Genomic DNA, 15,046 nt, shown 5'->3' on the forward strand with positions numbered 1-15,046 from the left:
AAGGTCCTTACAGCCAAAAATAGCAAAAGAACCAAAACCCACAACAACACTGAGACTCGGTTAATTCACATACGTTTAATCTCTCTCTCTTTCTCTCACTCTAATAACTGCATTAGTCTGCTATCAATGCCTGAAGTCTCCATTACTAGCTCTAAAGATTTTGTTTAAAATATTTTAAAACATTTTTGAAATTGCAATGGATGCTTGGGATTAGATGCATAAGAAATAAGTCATCCACATAAACGTTTTAAGGACAAAAACCTGACAAATATCTTGAAATACATCATCTGAACAATGTTTTGAGGTGTGGTAACCGTAGTATAAGCGGAATAATTGACTCTGCATGGTCCATTGAATTATTGCAAAATTAAGGCACACCCAATATGTAATGTCGTGACCGTATTACCACCTAGCTCGTGCATAATTTTTCTAATAATTCAACGGCCCGGAGTCAATTATTCCTTACAGTCTCAATACTAGTACCCGTGGATCCTTGCAATGCTCACTTTTCACAATCCAATCAACATCCTATGGATAACATCAAGCCTCACTGTTTTTTTCTTGTTTTATACGCTACTTCACAAAATGCATCACACTAGGAAGGTGAAGAACGACCTTCTCAAATGAGGGGAGTACTACCAAGCTCAACCGAGCAGGGGCTTCGACCAAGCCTTAGCAATAACAGAGAAGCTCCATAGGAATCTGCAACATGATGAAACTCTAGGGAGCTAGGACACTGATTTAGCTAAAAGTGCTAAACAACCTTGCTCGAGCCGGAGGATAGCCTTTAAGGTGCCCTGCTTGAGAGCCAACTACTTGGTAACGAATCTAGAACTCAAGGGCTAATTTCAGGGAGGCTCCTGTGAGGCCTACAAGCTGACTTCAGTCTGCGCAATACCAGGGAGTCAGGCTTCTTATTAGCTAGCAGTTTCATTAGCAGTTTCTTGGATCTTCTCTCCGCCTCTGCGTTAGAGGGACCCGAGCTACTGGGCACAGATCCTTGTTACACTGTAAAAAGGTTTTCAAGCAGTACTTCATCCAATTAATAATTTGTCTTTCAATTCAGTTTACCATTATTTGCTTTATTTTTCAAATAATATTTTTTTGTTCAAAACATAGTTAAATATAAATATTTTTCATTAAGAGCTCAAATAAGAAATATTTGCTTCGACGAATGTACAATTTCAAATTGCGCATAGGCATAAACACAAATCTTCTCGACGACCACAACCAGTCAGACCGATGTAACCACTCTTCTACGTTCCGTGGATCACTTTGCTGCTCCAGAGAGAATCAGATTTCATCGCGGATAAACTGAAGTAAGTGAAACAAACAACCATTTAAATGTGCTGCTGTATCTCTGCCGAATTTATCTGGTAGATATCGTTATGTAACTTACGTTAGTTTAAAAATGTGTTAGCTAGCTTAGTTTACACTAGGCAAGTTAACGTTAATGTGTCGACGTTAATCAATTCCTGACCGATTACAAAAGGGAACATATACGTTTACCCCTGGTTTATTTAGATTTTACAATGGTAATTAATGTGAATGTTTAATCATTGAACATAACGATATTTCGATGCAGCGTCTCTGGTTAAAACCATCAAAACCTGAACAACAACTAAGGAGCTAACGTTAACATACATGTAAAAGGACTGGCGTTCACTTGTGATTAATGGTAACGTTAACTAACACTTATGACTGTTGACACTCACAATGGACATTTATTTATGGATTGTATGCATAGAAGTATTGCTGCATTGGCGCCAATCGGTTGATGTCGGTTGGTTTTCAAAAAAAGTGTAGTACTAGCCAGAGGACACTGGGGGGGCAGACATTTTTTCGTGGCGTTAGTAATAGGATTGACACACTATTGAATCATATAATTGTAATGGTTATTATATCAACTGATAACATATTGTTCTAAAGATTGTTGACCATAATGTACCCTCATGACAAATTTGTACTATCTTGATGCAGGATACTGACACCGCTACAAAGAGCACTTAAATATCTCATCCTTTACATGGGAGAAACAGTGGAGGACCTCATCAAAGATTTCCTGGTAAGGCCAGATTACTTTAGAGATGTGAAAATGCTAGATATGGCTGTCCACTTCAAAATTAGCCATCAGACTATGTTCAGATATATGTCTGAAAACAGTCTGAAGGCTAATTTCAAATATAGAAACAATTACTTTCAGCTAAAATCAGAGTCCCATGTGCTGGAAAGTTTGTGCAACTTATATTTATATGTCAACAACAAATTGGAGTAAATTTTATAATTAGTTAGAAGTATTGGTATTATGTAAACTAATTTGGGGGGAAACCCAAGCTGTATTGATTCCTTATTCTTTTTTTCTTTTTCTTATCTCCTTCCTAAATTCTTTTCCAGGTGTTGGAGAAGGAAGAGGCTGAAAAAACTCTTCAGCAGAAACCATGGAAATCTTTGTCATCAGAGATGCACAAGCTGTATACCCACAAACATTGGAATCATACTTGAGGGTCAAGAGGTTTTGAGGGACTTGCCGTCTGTCGCAAATGTTGAAAAAGTTGAAAATCTGACACGAAATTGTGGATGTGTGGAAGTAATGTACACTGTTAGACCTTACCGGGTTTTTTTACAGTAAAATACTGGCAACACTGTTGCCAGTAAAATACTGTTAATTGTACAGTTCTTTACTGTAGTCTAGTTTGTTTCTGTAAAAATTCACTAAATTCTAATTCAAATGAACTAATCACACTTGCAGAAACTGACTGCCTTAAATTGACCAACTGTCATTTAAATGTATTAACTAAAATTTATAATGCATTAATAATGTGAGCAAAGCATTACTGTGAACTTCTTTCATTTGAAACCACTAAAAAACTATTGTACTTAAAAAGATTTCCACTGGACCAGCAACTACACAGTCACCGCCTGTTAAATAAAGCAACATGCAGCATATCATCAATGTTTGTAGATCTTCTCCTGGACTGAAGCACAGGCTCTACTCTTCTGCACAATGGTGACCCAAAAAAATAATTTTACAGTAAACTACTGGCAACAGTGTTGCCAGTATAAACCTGTTTTATAACTTACAGTTTATTACTGTTAAAATACATTTTGTGGGTGTGTCTTTTTATCTTACACTGTTAACCCTTTCAACCCCACAGGGAAATCCACACTACAAAGAGTAAAAAGTAACATTGAGACAATGTTGCAGTGAGATAATTAAGGGAATATGTAAGTGATTGTTGAGCATTAGTGATGAACACCTGCTGTTAACAAGCAGAACCACTGAAGAAAAGAGGAACACAAGAACAGAAAATAGAGAAACACAATAACTACGACTGACTTCCAGCCATTACACATTATTACACTTATTATTAACCAGTATGACTTTATTTCTGTCATACAGAAGTTGTTATTGAAAATGTTTGTTTGAAGTTACCATTATAGAGATCAGTGTTTGCTTTAGTTGGGATGTTGATGCTAAAACATTCATTTTTCTTTTGCTGCTTGAGCTGTGTTTTTGCAAGTCACACTTGTGCGCACACAGTTTATGAATGATTGTGGTTGTAATGCTTATGATGACAAAATCATCATATTGCCTGTTCATTCACTAAGGAGTTAATTCTTATTCATTCAGAGTTTTATCCTCGATCAAAAGTGTTACATTAGCACTACTGTGAAACTACAGCAATAAATTACTATGACTCTTTTTTTTAACACATCATGCATAAACCAAAAAAAAAAACAGAGCTACACTATGTTTTAGAAACACCGAGATATCACAATTTAGCACATTAATCTCAACAATGGTGGCAATATTTCTTTTTTTTTTTGTATTATTCATGCAGCAGTGCATGCTGGGAGTTTTACATTATCCTGGAACCCAGCATGCATTGCGACATGAAACTTTTCACCATTGTTGAGATTCATATGTTGATTGTTGATGTCTGTGTGTGTCTGAGTCAAGCAGGTGTAAAATAAAATTGAATGCACTATATGATTGTTATTTTTCAGAAGACCTGATAACAGAAATATTGATTTAATTTTGTAGATACACAGATATATGCTAAATATGACATACCCATAATTTCAATGAATATATACAGGAATAATCTGAAAATCAGACATGTCCAGAATGATTGTGACATCATCACAAAAGAATAAAAACACCTTATAAACTATCTCTTGACTTTTTCTTGCCATAACAAATGTGTTTTATAAACTCACTGTTACAGCAGTCAGAGAGAGATGAATGGTAAGAAGTCCAGGGACAAGAGACCAACTAAAGCAAATACTGATCTTCATCATGGTGACAACAAATTTTATTATTAACTAAATCTTTGTTAATTCTCAACAAGAACTTTTGTACATGTCTGAAAGAAATAATCGTAAACTGGTTTGTAAACTGGTTTCACACTCAGTGTTGCCGGAAGTCAGTTGTAGTTTTTGTGTTTCTCTTTTTTCTGTTCTTGTTTGTCTCTCTCCTTCAGTGATTCTGCTTATCAGGTGTTCACTCACTTATTTTCATTCACTCTGTCAAGGGGACTATATTAGTGAAATAATGTAGGGAATAGTGAATGAGGGTATAGGGTGTGATTGGGAAAACAGCCTCTGAGTGTCGATTTTGAGCACTGTTCATTTACAGTATATTCCTGTAGGCTATTTTTGTTTTCTACGGTATATTACTGTTTTAATGGAAAATGGTATGATACTGTCTGAATTACGCCTTTTTTTACAGCAAGGGTTAACAGTGTATATAATAATTTAATAAATATCGATTTAACAAATTATGTGTCTTTTTTATTTGATTTTGGACAAGATTAATTAATGTTCCTTAATGGGAAATATGTTTTATTGAATCCATATCTTTTTGTTTGTTTAAAATAAATAATTTATATTAACTTTGAAATGAGAAATAATTGTATTATTAAATCAATATCTATTTAATTGGAGAAAACAAATAATTTCTAATACATATTTATTAAATGAGAATTTTTGTTTTGATTAAATCTATATATTTTTGTTTAGATCAAAAATAGAATTTAAATTAATTGATTTTTTTCAATGAGAAAAATATGCTTTGTGCCAAGTTTTATAAAATAGTTTACATAGACATAGAAAATATTGGTAAGGGCAAGTTATTTATTTTTCATTGGCTCAAGTTATAAAATATAGATGTGAACCATTACCCTAACATTTTTTAATTGGATGAATGAAAATATTTTTTCAGTGTACTCTTTCCTCGTGAAGATGGACAAACGCGAGCAGAGCATCCTTAAAGGGAGACAGCTCCCTTGAGAACTGAGCATGCACAGCAAAAAGTCCAGTGTTAAATTAACTCTCCTGGGAGTTTATATGGCTCCAGAGTCAGTGTTAAAATATGAGTGTTAAATTAACACTCAAGAGTGTTAAAGGTAACGAGCTCATTAAGTGATTAATTGAGTAATAATTGACCAATATTGAAGACACCTGATGTTAACAAGCAGAATCACTGAAGGAGAAAATCTATTTTTTTTAAGACACCGTTATGGAGATCAGTGTTTGATTTAGTTGGGCTCTTGACCCATAAAGCATTAACTTTAAACTTTGTTTGGCCTTTGTATCTGAGTTATAACTCTCAGATGAACAAAGAGAAAAGGTGATCAGGTGGTGTTGGTTATGATTTGATAATCATAATTTCACCTGAATATCAACTCTCATTACAGAGCCTGTGATTCTACAGCAAATGATTTTTATCATTATCAATATAATGCAATATATTTCTTAAAAATTGTTCTGATAAAAATACCTAGAAAATTGCTTTAATTAGACACACTGACATCAATAATCAGCCTGTGATTCTCAACAATGGTGACAATAATAAAGCATGTTGCAGTGCATTCTGGGTGCCACCAATCAAAACTCATTCATGGCTCCCATCATGCATTGCGGTATGAATAAATTATGATCTGAATTGTCTTACTAATTTCCTTTTCCTAATTGAATATTCTGTTTGTCACCATAGTTGAGATTCATACACTGATTCTTGATGTCTGTGTGTGCCTTAAAGAAAGATTTTGTTTTATCAGAACAACTTTTAAGAAATCGTTTAGACTAGTTAGAAAAAAAGATCTTCTGCTGTAGAATCACAGTGATGCTGTAATCAACAATATACATTTAAGTCAGAGATTAGACTCTAAATGAGATCAGTGATTCAGGTGAAAGTATGATTATGTCAAAACATAACCAACAAAACCTGATCAACTTTCTCTTTGTTCATCTGGCAGTTATAACTCAGATGCAACAGCCAAAGATAATCTAATGTTTACAGTTTATGAATCAAGAGCCCAACTAAAGCAAACACTTATCACCATAACGGTTTATTAAAAAAATTGATTTTCTCCTTCAGTGATTCTGCTTGCTAATGTAACCGAATGAATGAGATGATTGACATTAGTAAGCACCTATCAGCAGATAACCCACCCTATTTAAGAGCTGGTTGGCTGTAGCCTGGCATGCGTCACGTCCGACTCCGCCTCCTGATTCGTTGTTGACAGTGGCTGTAGCCTGTCTTTTCTCTCTGCCTTGTCCGTGGCATTGTCTTAGTGGGTGCATTCTTGTGCTTGCTTTACAATCAGTGTCTCTGTGCTCCAGCTGAGTGCACAAATTCAGAGCGTCTGTGCGACGAAAGGATAAACACCATGGGTGGTTAGATCATCTTCTTTTGGATTTTCCCTCTCGTCCGGGCGATCATTTTCTCTACTGATGCAATAAATAGCCATTGTAATCTTGTCGATTCCTTGCTGCCATATTACAAGAACATCATATATTTCTGCAAAGAGAAGGGATTGCCGCTTTCCGGTCACACCTGTGGCGTTTACTCTTGCTGCTGTCTGGTTTGGTTTTATTTATTGAGGGTGTAATATTACCATTTGCTACACGTGGAACTAACACTCATTAGGATCTGTAACCAGTGCACAAAACCGTCCGTGGCTCTTTGCGAACCCGTGATGGAAATTGAGTGTGTTGCTGTTTGTTTAGATCTTTGTGTACCAATTGTGAGTGTTTATTAAATTATTACCATCATTTGTTTGCTTATACTGGGACAATTTCTAATTGTGGTTTGTTGTAATTATTATTATTTTGAAGTTTGTGCATTCATTTTCTTATTTCTTTTCAGGAGCTGGGGTCCCACGGGTAGAGGGTCTCTTCTGGTGGTGGTGTTTCTTCGAGTGTTTGCCGTGTGACACTGTTGAAGTGCTTGATGGTGTGACCTGAGTGCACTATGGTGTGTGTGAGTGTGCTTTGGTAAATTAAACTTAGTGACTGCGTCTCCCGTGGTGTACCTCAGCCCTGTCGATTTGTGTCTTTTCGGGGGTTTTTTTTGTCAACTGTATTAATGTTTTGTGTATATGTCGTTTGTTGACCTTGTGTCAGTATATTCTTCTTAGTTCCAGATGTTATTTTAGGAAATGGTTGCCTTTTAATGTGATTTGTCTTTTTGCTATAAATTAAATTGTAATAAATCTTTTGTATTTTTGATACCCATGTCTCTGCCTACCTTTACTAGAGAAAGTGAACCTGAGTGACCTAATGATGATAATCTGAGTGTTGTCCATATTTCCTGGGGCGAAATTCCCCAGGTGGCGTAGTCGAAATTCTTTCTACCTGTAATACCGCTCCATCGCCACACTAACATCAGGTGTCTTCAATAATGCTCAATCATCACTCAATTAATCACTTAATGAGCTCATTAACTTTAACACTCTTGAGTGTTAATTTAACACTCATATTTTAACACTGACTCTGGAGCCATATAAACTCCCAGGAGAGTTAATTTAACACTGGACTTTTTGCTGTGTGCGTGCTCTTCGCCCAGACAATACACGCACAAGTCATGTGTGTTACCAGGTGTCAAAAACCTTGGACACGGGTCGTCACACTACTTGAAGTGTTTCTCAGACATTGTTTTTACCTGATTTGTACAGCGCTTCAAACACAAACAGTCCCTGAGGATGGAAAGAGGCTGACATGTTCCCTTGGCGCCATATACTTCCTGGTCTCACTACAGGGTTCGTACGGGTGCTTGAAATCCTTGAAAGTGCTTGAATTTTGATGTTGCGTTTTCAAGGTTTGAAAAGTGCTTGAATTTTGGATAAAATGCTTGAAAATGCTTGAATTTGTAACTGTATTTCTTTCACAAGAAATATCTTTCTGACGAAATAGTTCTTTATTAAATGGAGAAAAAAATGTAGCCCTTCAGAATCAGATACAGATTGATTTGCGTTACGCTGGCCAGAGCAAAAGTAGGCGGAGTTTTCATTTTGATTTCCGCGGTTGTTTGGATGCACCGTTTTTATTGGCCACGCAGCGGCAACAGTTGAACTATTTTAAACTTTGACCGCGGCGTGCGCGCGAGCTCGCTGAGCTCCACTTTGGTCCGAGTCGCGCGGCGCAAGCCATTGAAATATATCGGTTTCATTTCATAGCGCAGCGCGGTCCGCGTCCTATCTGAAAGGGCCATTAGTGACTGAGAGTACTTGGTGTGATAATGTAATGTAAGTATTGCATGTCCGTTATGTTCATTTGTGGAATATGCAGTGAACATTGCCAAAATTACAGAACTGTAACGTGCAAATTAACCTGCAAACGTTAGCCCAGTGCATAACAACAGTCGTTGATTGCTGAACTGAAATCAGTCAGTGTCATAAGTAGTATACTGTTACTGTAAGGTTTAGGATGGCCCTATGAAATATTTACACTGCTCTATTCCAGTAAATGTATTAGCTAACGTTATGTCTTGGCCCAAGACATCTGAAATACAGCTAGGCAATGAAATACATTTATCAGGCAGGTGCCTGTGCACTCAGATATTGTTCAAACCTTGTCTATATCAAGAATGTGTCCCAAAACGGTCTTCATATTTGAAATTAATTCAGTTTTACAGCCTATAAATCACATTATCTGGTCAGCAATATTTGGACATTAATATAATGAAAAGTATATTATTCATATACTTAGTGATACATTTTGAAGAATAAAACTTGTGATTGGCTTAAATATTAGGGCTGCACAATATATCGAAATATTGCAAATGTATATATTACAATATATATAATTGCTTGCATATCGCAAAGGCTTGCAATAACGGGTCATGAACAAAAGACAAAGAAAATCACTCACTGCTTTTGGCTGAATAGGCTAACTTTTGTAGCTTTAATAAGAATCAGTATATTTAATTCATGCAGTGAAAACTAAGCAGTGTTTATTTTTACATTTGATTAATCAGTTTCTGTTGTTAAATAAACCTAATGTAGGAATAGGATAACCTGAACCCCTAAACCCCAGTGATGTTAAAATAACACTTCTTATGCTACAGTAAAACACTGATGTTCACTGTCTTGAAGTTGTAGGGATATTTTCTTATCACAAAAAGAATGTGAAACACGTATGTGTAGGTTATATCATTTTAAAGATAATTTAAGTTAATTTGACACACTTTAAGCATTATCGTATCGCATATTGAATATCGCATTATTTAATGAGTTATCGCATATCTCATTTTTCTTCTATATCGTGCAGCCCTCTGCTATTGTGAAACATTTGGCTGTTTATCTCTTTTGATGTGATAAAAACACTAAATAAGAATTTGAACTATGTATTGGTATGTAATTTACGGTAGTGTAAGGTGCTGGAAAAAGCTTTAAAATGGACCTGGAAAGTGCTTGAAAAGTGCTTGAATTTGACCTTGGAAAAAGTGTACGAACCCTGTCACTAGTATGATGTCATCTGTTGCTGGCCAATAAGATTGCCGTGATTTGACAGTTGCTTCAGATACCAGTCACGCTGAGGCGTTCCCCATAAGCATCTCATGATGCAGTGCGAGCAGGCCCGTCGCAACAAGGCAAGCAAACTAAGCAATTGCTTGGGGCCCTGAGCTGGCCAGGGGCCCCAAGACAACGACTGGTTAAGAATAAAATGCAACGACAAACTTTGTGAGCGCCCCTTTGATAGTCAATGCAGTAAAGTGCAATGACACTGTTATCGGGATCCCCCTCAAGGGGGCCCCCCTCAGTAGTCGCTGACAGCAGCCAGCCAACCACGTGATCTCTGCTGCCGGCAAAATACAAAAATACAACTCGCAGTCTCCCACGCGTGACGCATCACACTTGCTGTGCGTGCTGTACTATTCTGTAGTACCATACCATGTCCATTTTGCTTGGGGCCCCCAAATTCCTTCAAACGGCCCTGAGTGCGAGTTCCCTCTCGAAAGGGAACCACTGGTCAAAATCACATTTTAATAAAATGTTTGTCCAGCCAATTCGCCTGTGCAGTCCTGAACGCGCATCTCAGAACTGTATCAATGGAAATCTGAGCTTCTAACAGCAGCAACAGTGACATGATTCCCAATTTGGATATTTTATTTAGAAGGCAGCACTTCCATTACTAGAGCCGCCATATGTGAAAAAGGCCTCAAGCGTTACTCTGACAGGACTGATTTCCTCTTCCTCTTGGGTGTGACGTCCCTCAGCGTCTCTCAATCGCTTATGAAGGTCACGTGATCACACTGTGATGCTGAAGTCTCACTTACTAAAGAGGAAACGGTATTTTTAGAGACGTGATGCATTCAAGAAGAACAAGGCCACTGACAAAAAAATGCTTTGAAGTTCTCATGATAAAAACATTCAGATGAATCAATTCTGTTTCTGTTTTAAGTTCTTTGTTTATTTAACTTCCAGATTGGTATTAATAAATCAGTAAATTGGAGGTTTATCAAATGCACAGTTGGCGATGCTGGCGATTAAATGTGTGTTTTGACGTCACTGCTACTGCAATACCTTCCAGTGTGCTAGGATAGTTGGTCTGCATATGCAAATTAAAGTACAGTTATTAAAGCAATTATTTTCTCTGTTTCCTAAGAACAGGTTACTTGTCATTACTATCTATATGCAACTGATTAAATATAGATATTCCCGAGTTTGAAAACATTGTTACATGAGCATCTTTATGGACTGATGTAAAGTTGCTCTCAGTTTAATGTTTATGCCTTTAGTCTAATGTTGTCTGTTAAAACTCTTCCTCTGCTCGATCTGCACTAGTTGAAGTGTCATAAGCTCATGTGAAAGTATAAGGTGTTAATCACGTGTCATTCAGAGTGTGAAGACGCCTATACTGGTTTCATCCTGATCATTTGTAGTGCTGTCACTGGTCACGGGTGTTGGTGAAACGGGTAAGAGCATGATTTTATAACTTTTCTGTTAAATATCTTAAGTGTGGGGGATTTATGGGAGATTGGTTGGGGCTAGTTGTCACAGGGCTGTGTCTCAGTAACTATATGGTTTAAAATCAAAAGTTCAATAGCACAATGTTTTTTCTAGCAGTGTTTTGTATGTTGGTGACAAACACCTTCAAACTTTAATCTTTTAACAACAGATAACTGTATAATACAGGCTGACTATTTAATGAAAGCTGCTGTCAATCAAAGGGGACGGGGAAAGGCTTTAGACAGTTCCGTACTCAAGCAGTGCAAAAATGATGGTTGCTATAATTTTTTTGCATAAATAAAGGTATTTCATTGATTTCTGTTTGACTTTAAGCTAAGAACTAGAGTGTATTTATCTTCTAGTTCTCTGTTCAATCTCAAAATAGATGGTGCTCAATTTTCACACACTTGTGCGCATGCGCAGCTATAGTCAAGATACAGGGGGTTTATGTTGAGCTTGTGTCTTCATCTGTAGGTCCAAGGATAGTATGACACTTTAGCAAAGTTTGTTGATAAGGAAGGAAGGGGACAGGGTCAGCTGACTGAGGCTAGTGCTATTATTAGTTTAAAATAAACCAAAAACAAACACGTGTTCTCTGAGCTTACATACATTTCTCAGTAGATCAAAGTAGCATAAAGTCTGCTCTGGAACAGACACAGCGCACGAGTCCTCAGCCCACTCTCTCTCAGAATCTCCCAGTTTCCCAGTGGCTTTTATCCGGTCTCTCCATGCCAATTACTGCAACAAGACGCAGATGTTTATCATTATGCACATGACCTGTTTATTCACCGCTCGTCTCCAGTCTCTTGCCTTGTCCAAATACCCACACTTGTGGTCTTGGCCACTTGAGAGCGCGTGCACGCGACAGAAAGCAAGTGCGTAATACTGTCCCATGTCATAAAAATGACAAAGTGCAGTGCCCTTAATGCACACTAAACCCACACTATCTCCAATACCACTTCGGAGTATTCAAGGCTAAGCGTATCCCATTATGCATTATGTTCGGGAACTCATGTGGCCCGAAATCGCGAGATGTCAAGGAAAACATTTGGGTAACACTTTAGAATAATGTATCTTACTTACTGCATAACTTATAAGGAATTATTGAAGTACTAATAGGTAATTCTTCATTAACTACTTCTTCACTATTGTTAACTACTAAAGAAGTTGTGTTAACTAATCAGTATGTAATATAATTTTATTGTTGTGATAAGTAACAGTTAGTTAATCAATAACTAATGAATTCTGTCATACCTCCCTATGAGCTATTATTAATTATCTACACTGTTAGACCTTACCGGGTTTTTTTACAGTAAAATACTGGCAACACTGTTGCCAGTAAAATACTGTTAATTGTACAGTTCTTTACTGTAATCTAGTTTGTTTCTGTAAAAATGCACTAAATTATAGTTAACTAATTACACTTGCAGAAACCGACTGCCTTAAATTGACCAACTGTCATTTAAATGTATTAACTAAAATTTATAATGCATTAATAATGTGAGTAAAGTATTACTGTGAACTTCTTTTATTTGAGACCACTAAAAAACTATTGTACATAAAAAGATTTCCACTGGATCAGCAACTACACAGTCACTGTCTGTTAAATAAAGCAACATGCAGCAAATCATCAATGTTTGTAGATCTTCTCCTGGACTGAAGCACAGGCTCTACTCTTCTGCACAACGGTGACCCAAAAAATAAATTTTACAGTAAACTACTGGCAACAGTGTTGCCAGTATAAACCTGTTTTATAACTTACAGTTTATTACTGTTAAAAAACATTTTGTGGGTGTGTCTTTTTTATCTTACACAGTTAACCCTTTCAACCCCTCAGGGAAATCCGAAAGTGAGATAATTAAGGGAATATGTAAGTGATTGTAAGCAGAATCACTGAAGAAAAGAGAAACACAAGAACAGAAAATAGAGAAACACAATAACTACGACTGACTTCCAGCCATTACACATTATTACACTTATTATTAACCAGTATGACTTTATTTCTGTCATACATCTACAGAAGTTGTTATTGAGATGTTTAATTGAAAATGTTTGGTTTGAAGTTACCATTATAGAGATTAGTGCTTGCTTTAGTTGGGTTGCTGATGCTAAAACATTAGTTTTCTCTTTTGCTGCTTGAGCTGTGTTGTTGCAAGTCACACTTGTGCACACACAGTTTATGAATGACTGCAGTTATAATGATTATGATGACAAAATCATCATATTGCCTGTTTATTCACTAAGGAATTCATTCTCACTTATTCAGAGTTTAATCCTCAAGTAAAGTGTTTCATTACCACCACTGTGAAAACGCAGCAATAAGATACAATGACTCTTTTTTTTTTAACACATGATGCATAACCAGAGAAACAGACCTACACTGTGTTTTAGAAACACCGAGATATCACAATTTAGCACATGAATCTCAACAATGGTGGCAATATTTCTTTTTTATTATTATTATTATTCATGCAGCAGTGCATGCTGGGAGTTTTATATTATCCTGGAACCCAGCATGCATTGCGACATGAAACTTTTCACCATTGTTGAGATTCATATGCTGATTGTTGATATCTGTGTGTGTCTGAGTCAAGCAGGAGTAAAATAAAATTGAATGCACTATATGATTACAATATTCTTCAGAAGACCTTATTACAGAAATATTGATTTCATTTAGTAGATTTACAGATATATGCTAAACATGAGATAACTATAATTTCAATGATACAGGGAAAATCTGAAAATCAGGCATGTCCAGGATGATTGTGACATCATCACAAAATAATAAAAACACCTGATCATCTTCCTCTTGACTCTTTCTTGCCATAACAAATGTGTTTTATACACTCACCGTTACAGCAGTCAGAGAGAGATGAAAGGTAAGAAGTCCAGGGACAAGAGACCAACTAAAGCAAATACTGATCTCCATCATGGTGACAACAAATTTTATTAATAACTAAATCTCTGTTAATTCTCAACAAGAACTTTTGTACATGTATGAAAGAAATAATCGTAAACTGGTTTGTAAACTGGTTTCACACTCAGTGTGGCTGGACGTCAGTTGTAGTTCTTGTGTTTCTCTTTTTTCTGTTCTTGTTTCTCTGTCCTTCAGTGATTCTGCTTATCAGGTGTTCATCAGTTTCTCAATTCACTCACTTCTTTTCATTCAAGTGGACTATATTAGTGAACTAATGTAGGGAATAGTGAATGAGGGTATAGGGTGTGATTGGGAAAACAGCCTCTGAGTGTCGATTTTGAGCACTGTTAATTCACAGTATATTCCTGTAGGCTAGTTTTATTTTCTACGGTATATTACTGTTTTAATGGAAAATGGTATAATATTGTCAGAATTTTACAGCAAGGGTTAACAGTGTACTAATTAAGGTTCAAGAAAAATAACTAAGAAGTAACTAACATACAATGCCGATATGGTGCATTTCTTCAGCGAAATACAGGTTTGTGTACGTTTTATTGAATCTATAAAATCATTACTGTGCTATAAATCATGTTATTTTATGCAAGGCAACATACAAGGACACAATGTCAGTTAGCTAGCTAACGAGTCTGTCTTTTTTGCGTGATGGAAACGCCTGATTCCTTGCATAAAACAAATGTTTTTATTTCTAAAGATCCTAAAACATCAGATGTTAAAATATGTTCTTAGAGCTGTGCACTGTTTGTTTATGGGCAGGTTATGGAGTCAGTAACAGCATATTTTGGCTATGAGTGAAACGTAGGGCGGCGGTCTGGTAATTCTTTATTAATTACTAATGAGTTCCCTATATTTTCACTTTAGAATACTGTATCAG

The 15,046-nt window shown here is 36.4% G+C and overlaps 1 long non-coding RNA gene across 1 annotated transcript; it reads left to right on the forward strand.

Annotated features, from left to right (window-relative positions):
- Positions 1-6,482: 6,482 nt before the first annotated feature.
- Positions 6,483-7,517, forward strand: LOC311077756. The gene is made up of 2 exons (XR_014604976.1): positions 6,483-7,031; positions 7,154-7,517. It is a non-coding gene; the product is annotated as an uncharacterized lncRNA (long non-coding RNA).
- Positions 7,518-15,046: the final 7,529 nt, after the last annotated feature.

The sequence above is a fragment of the Abramis brama genome (assembly GCF_963993115.1).
Source record: "Abramis brama genome assembly, chromosome: 2".
Classification (NCBI taxonomy): Eukaryota; Metazoa; Chordata; class Actinopteri; order Cypriniformes; family Leuciscidae; genus Abramis; species Abramis brama.